A 6,219-nucleotide genomic window follows, 5' to 3' on the forward strand; every position below is an offset into this window, starting at 1 on the left:
GAATTTTAATCTCACAAGACTTCTCTTCCAAAAAAGTGTGGTTCTCCCCCTGAAGTGAAGGATTGGTGGAAGAAAAATAACATGCATCCTCATAAAAGGTGACATCCATGGTAACATAAACTTTCTGTGTAGGAGGATGAAAACACTTGTAGCCCTTTTGATTAACACCATAGCCCACAAATACACACTTTAATGCCCCGGCATCGAGTTTGGACATTTGATTCTTAGGGACATGGACGAACACTACACACCCAAAGACACGAGCAGGGAGATTAGAAAATGAAGGGACGTACACATGATTTGAAAGGGCAGCATATGGGGTTTGACCATTGAGAACAGAAGAAGGTAGCCTATTAATGAGATGGCAAGCAGTGAGAATTGCATCTCCCCAAAAATACTTAGGCATATGAGCACTAAATCGAAGAGACCGAGTGTCAAGAACATGACGATTCTTTCTTTCTGACACCCCATTTTGTTCAGGGGGTTTGAGGGCAAGTAGTTTGATGAACAATCCCTGAGAATGAAAGAATGGGTGAAATTGAGAATTGACAAACTCCCCCCTCCCCCCCATTATCAGAACGAAAGACTTTAATATTGGCTCCAAATTGATTTTGACAATTCTTGGAAGGCAGATAAAACTTCATATTTGTGTTTCAATAAAGAGACCCAAGTAAGACGGGTATAATCATTAATAAACAAAACAAACCAATGTTTGCCAGACAAGGTTGACTCACGGGAAGGTCCCCATACATCAGAATGAATAAGCTCAAAAGCAAAAGAACTCCTAGTAGTACTTAAAGGATAACTAGTACGATGACTTTTAGCTAAGACACATGACTCACAATGCAACTTAGACTCATCAATGCCCAGAAATAAGGATGGCATAGATTTCTTCATGACACTAAAGGAAGGATGTCCCAATCTCCGATGCCACAGCCATAATTCTTCAACTTGATTAGTAACCCCAGTCGAAATCAAAGCTGCTTGGACTGCCTTCTCCTGCTTCATTCCGGCAAACATGCAATCCAGATGAAATAGTCGACCCCTCAAATAATCCCTGCCAATTATTACCCTGGTAAGGAGGTCCTGAAAAATCACATACATAGGAAAAAATGTTACAGAACACCGAAATTGAGTATTAAGCTGAGGCACAGATATGAGATTATGAGAGAGATCAGGGACATAAAGAACATTATGTAGTATCAAAGAAGGGGTGAGACGAACAGACCCTATACCTAAAACAGGAAAAGAATCACCATTGGCATTGAAAATAGAGGAAATAGAGGGTGGATTGAGAAAAAGGAAGAAACTACGATCATAGGTCATATGGTCAGATGCTTCAGAATCAATTATCCAAGTATTGCCACAAGTAAAGCTAGAAATTTTTAAAGGAATTCCAATCTTACCATTACCACCGCGACTTACTGATGCGGTATCCTTACCAACCAAGTTGGTGTGATCTGGTTCTGTCACCGCATAGTAATCTTGGTCTTGAACAAGATGAACGACAACCTTTCCCTTGGGTTTGTTGTCTTGAGGTCGGGGCCTAACAAATTAGCCTGCTGGAAAACCAACCAACTTGTAACAATTTTCTTTGATGTGGCCTGGATTCTTGCAGTAGTTACAAGTCAGATTTGAGGAGAACTCGGAAGGAGGACCTTGAGGAGAGGGACGCAGAAAGAAGGAGGTCGAGAAGGACGCAGAGAAGGAGGCCGATTGCCTGAGAGTGATAGATTACTTGAGGGATTGGATGGCTTCGATTGTATTTCAAGGCCTGCAACTTCTGAAGTAACTGCTCTAGTTCCAGCCCTCTAGGTCTCATCTTTGCAAATATAAGTAAAGGCTTGCTGCAAGGTTGGTGTGGTAGTCCGGTGAAGTAATTCACTCCTTGCATTCTCAAATATTGGATCTAGGCCTGCTCCTCCTTTATAATCTTGACATCATCCGGGCACTTCATGCAACATGGACGCATCTGATCAATTTCTTGTCAAATCCCCTTTAGTTTTGCAAAATACATGGCAACTGGTTTTCCATCTTGTGTCATACGGGAGGCTTGAGTGCTCAACTCATAAACCTCAGCAAAATCCGTTCCGTTAAAGTAGATCTCCTTAAGGCTTTCCCAGATTTCTTCAACTGTATTACATCCCATAATCATCTGTGAAACATCTTCAGTCATGGATTTGTAAGGAATAGAGGTTACCGAGCCATTTGTAATCTTCCATTTTGAATAATTGTTGGCTGCAATTGGTGGTTCAGTAATTGAACCATCAACATAGCCCACCTTATCAATTCCACAGAGGTGAGCCTCCATCATCTTCTTCCAGGTTCAGTAATTAGAGCCATTGAGCTTGACACCTCCATAACTTCTAGTTGAATCATCTTTAACGGAGACAGAAATTTGGTTGGAACCATGAGACGTCTCACCATCTCCATCTTGCTTGATCACGGTCGAAACGTCTTGATCTTTAGGCATGGTGAATACGCAGCGGAAGGAAAAACAACAAAGTACTTGGAAATATAAGAAGGCAACGGTGATGAAAGGATCAAAGGACAAGGAACAAATCCAAGCACAAAGAACAAGGGTCGAGGATCAAAGAACAATGAGTCAGAGTCCATGATCGGATCTCTGCTCTGATACCAAGTCAAAATATAACGAAAAACTAGAGACAATTTTGGCTGAATAATTCTTTATTTCATTCACCTTACAAGAAAGAATTATATACAAATTACAATTGTGCGCCTAATAAGACAAGTACTATTCATAAGGCAAGTAGTAAATTAAATAACACTATAGATATTATAGAATATTACAGATCATAGAATATTACAGAATATCTACATAAAGTCACGCCAACAGTTCTATCCTGCAATATGTATTTGCTTACATGTAAAACAAGATAGCATTATTCAACTTCTTTATGGTATTGCTACACGACGTTGTGGAGTTTCTGTGAAGTCTTCTTTGGTAATGAACATTTGAGCGTTTCTATCCCTCAAAAATTTCATATGAAGTATCAGGGCTTGTCATCTCTGTCCCCATTTCATGATTCAAGCAGACAAGATCCGCGATATGTGAAGAGGACTCACCCCGGGAGTTGTAGGTTTCTAAATTCTCTCTGGGTTGGAGTCTTGTCATGAAAGATATATGCTGAAAGGGAATGCACTAAATGTTTGTGCCATTCCTTCTGTAAAACAAACCAATTAATTGTTTCTTGCATCGGAAGTATGAGCATGAAACTCTTCACAGCCTTAGCACGATGAAGGGACCAGAGAAGAAGAAAATTTGATTTTCTTTTCAGTTGGGTTTGCTTTTCTGTTTTCAAAAGACATCATTCTGCGAATGAAACGAGACTCGCCGGATTTAGTGATTTGAAGACATCCATTTGCCGGATTTAGTGATTTGAAGACATCCAATTTTAAGATGGTCAAACCCACTTATTCAAATGCATGAAAGGTTGCGAATGTTGGTAATACACAACTCTTTAAACCTTGTGCGTCTCCAAAGTAGTACTCTTAATTAGTGCTTCGCAAATGAAAATTGCAACCCTTAAAATAACAACATCAAATTTCATGTAAAATAAGACTACCCGTGTTAGGGCAAATATCAAATTTGAACCATTGATCTTTCAAAACATTCTCTTTGTGATGTTAATAGGGTTTTCTTCTGCTTGTAACATTTCATGTTACCCCTGTTGGATGTTTTGAGATTTGATATGCCTCCTGGTTTCAAAACACGATGTGGGGATTGTGGCCCTTGTGGGTTGTGGTGCAGAATGAGTAAAACCTCAGTATAATAATATAGCTTATCTTCCTCGAAGAAATTTCTAGCTCTTTCAATAATACTCGGGCTGTCTTCACCAAACAATAAAGGCACGTGCTTTTTATGTAAGGAGGGGGTTTAGCTTGTATTGTTATTATCATAGTACAAAATATATTCACTCTTAAATTCATATATATACTATTTCAAAAAAAAATTCAGATATATACTTGGGGAGTTGGGGTTGTGCTACTGCTATATTATCTTTGTAATATTTTCAAGGTTGGTGCTCAAGCCCTACTGGTTCAGCTTTTGTTGCCGCTGAGTCTCCCATTATGTTTCCACGATTGCATATTGAAGAATATGCAGGGAGTTGATATGAACTATTTGACAAAATTTTCACATGGTTCGACTACTACCACCATCACTCAAACTTTGGAGTTCTTAGTTGTTATTCTTATCGATCGAGATGTGGAGATGTGGTGGTTCGACTTTATATCTATCACCGTAGAATTGCAATGAGTGCTGTCGAGAATTCTAAATTTGTGTACCAAATTATGCATGTCATAATGTGTGTTTCATTTTTTTTCTTCTTTTGTTTGAATAGGAGCAACTTAAAGTATTTATTTCCCACAAGCTTTGCCGCATCATTAGATAGTTGCGAGAATGATTGTTGTTATTGACACTTAAAGTTATGGATTAATTTCAGTTTACCTACTCCAACTTTAGACCAATCTTTATGTTAGTCCCTATTCCTCTAAGAGAAAATTAGAAAGAAAAAAAACCCAAAAAATGAAGCTCCTATTAAGAAAAACTCATTTCTATATTTTCTTTTAATCTACACCCATTCACATAATTAAACCTTCCTTATAGGTTTTAAGTCTATAATTAAGTTTTTTCACGTTTTTTTAGTTTGACTATTTTACCCTTCTGATTAAATAAGGAAAATATTCCTCAAATATAGCTGTTTTTTTTTTTTGAATTTAAATATGGCATCAGTTATAAACACAAATTAGAATTTAATACAATCAATTTATTTTCTCTTATTTAAAAACGATTAATTGCCTTAATTATTGCATATCTCTCTTTCTGATTTGATCTATATATTTGCATTTTTAGTAAATATGTTTGTGTAGATATTCCATATCTCAATGTGATTAATCGCCTTAATTATAGTATATAACATTATAACTGATGTCATATTTTAGTAGATATGTTTGTGTAGATATTCCTTATTTAAAAAGATTAATTGCCTTAATTATTGTATATCTCTTCCTTTCAGATTTGATCTATATATTTGCTATTTTTTAGTAGATATGTTTGTGTAGATATTCCTATTAGATTTCGTAGATTTCTCAACGTGATTAAACATCCTTTTGTGGAGATATTCCTATTATTAGATAGCACCTAAACTCTATGTGGGAGTATTCTTTAGCCATCAAAGAACTTGTAGAATCTATTGAGAAACAATAAGAGGAAAAAGAAACATGCAATCAAGAACTTGTAGAGTTTATTATACCTATTCAATAGCATAAACCCTGAAAAATCACAAAACAAATACCTCTTCGTCAGGAAGACACACAGCTATTGAATAGGTAGCAAACACAATGCTCATCAACCGTGCCAATCAGATTAAAGGGATATGCAGTTGAACAAAGGCAACTCACCAACCTCTGATTGTGCGATGCATTTATATCATAATCACAATTTGAAATCAAAAACATAATCACATGATTGTGGAGGAGGTCGCACCTAAACTCTAGGTGGGAGTATTCTTTAGCCATCAAGAGCTTGTAGAACTTATAGAGAAACAATAAGAGGAAAAAGAAACATGCAATCAAGAACTTGTAGAGTCTATTATACCTATTCAATATCATAAACCCTGAAAAATCACAAAACAAATACCTCTTCGTCAGGAAGACACACACCTATTGAATAGGTAGCAAACACAATGCTCATCAACCGTGCCAATCAGATTAAAGGGATATTGCAGTTGAACAAAGGCAACCCACCAACCTCTGATTGTGCGATCCATTTATATCACAATCACAATTTGAAATCAAAAACATAATCGCATGATTGTGGAGATATTGATACCGGCTTTGAATGTAGAGATTAGGCTTTTGAATGTAGAGACTACATAACCACCAACCCAGAGGAAAGTTTTCAATTGTTGGAATCAAGGGTTGAGTAATTACAGGCAACGTCTATGGGCAGCCGTTTCATGACTTCCATCGGCAGCAAGTATTAATCCTATTTAATAGGTGAATGGGGAATTTGATAGTGGCAGCTTTGGTAATTCTTAACAACATTGGATTTTAATATTTATCCTATTTAATAGATTTTTTTTATTTTGAATAAACCTAATTAATTGGTTTGGGTGTATATTAATACACTCTTATGGATGGGTTTATTTTAAAAGAGGTGTGTGAATTTGGGTGTAGAATCAAATTCCCCTTCTT

This window comes from Rosa chinensis, chromosome 5 (genome assembly GCF_002994745.2).
Source record: "Rosa chinensis cultivar Old Blush chromosome 5, RchiOBHm-V2, whole genome shotgun sequence".
NCBI lineage: Eukaryota > Viridiplantae > Streptophyta > Magnoliopsida > Rosales > Rosaceae > Rosa > Rosa chinensis.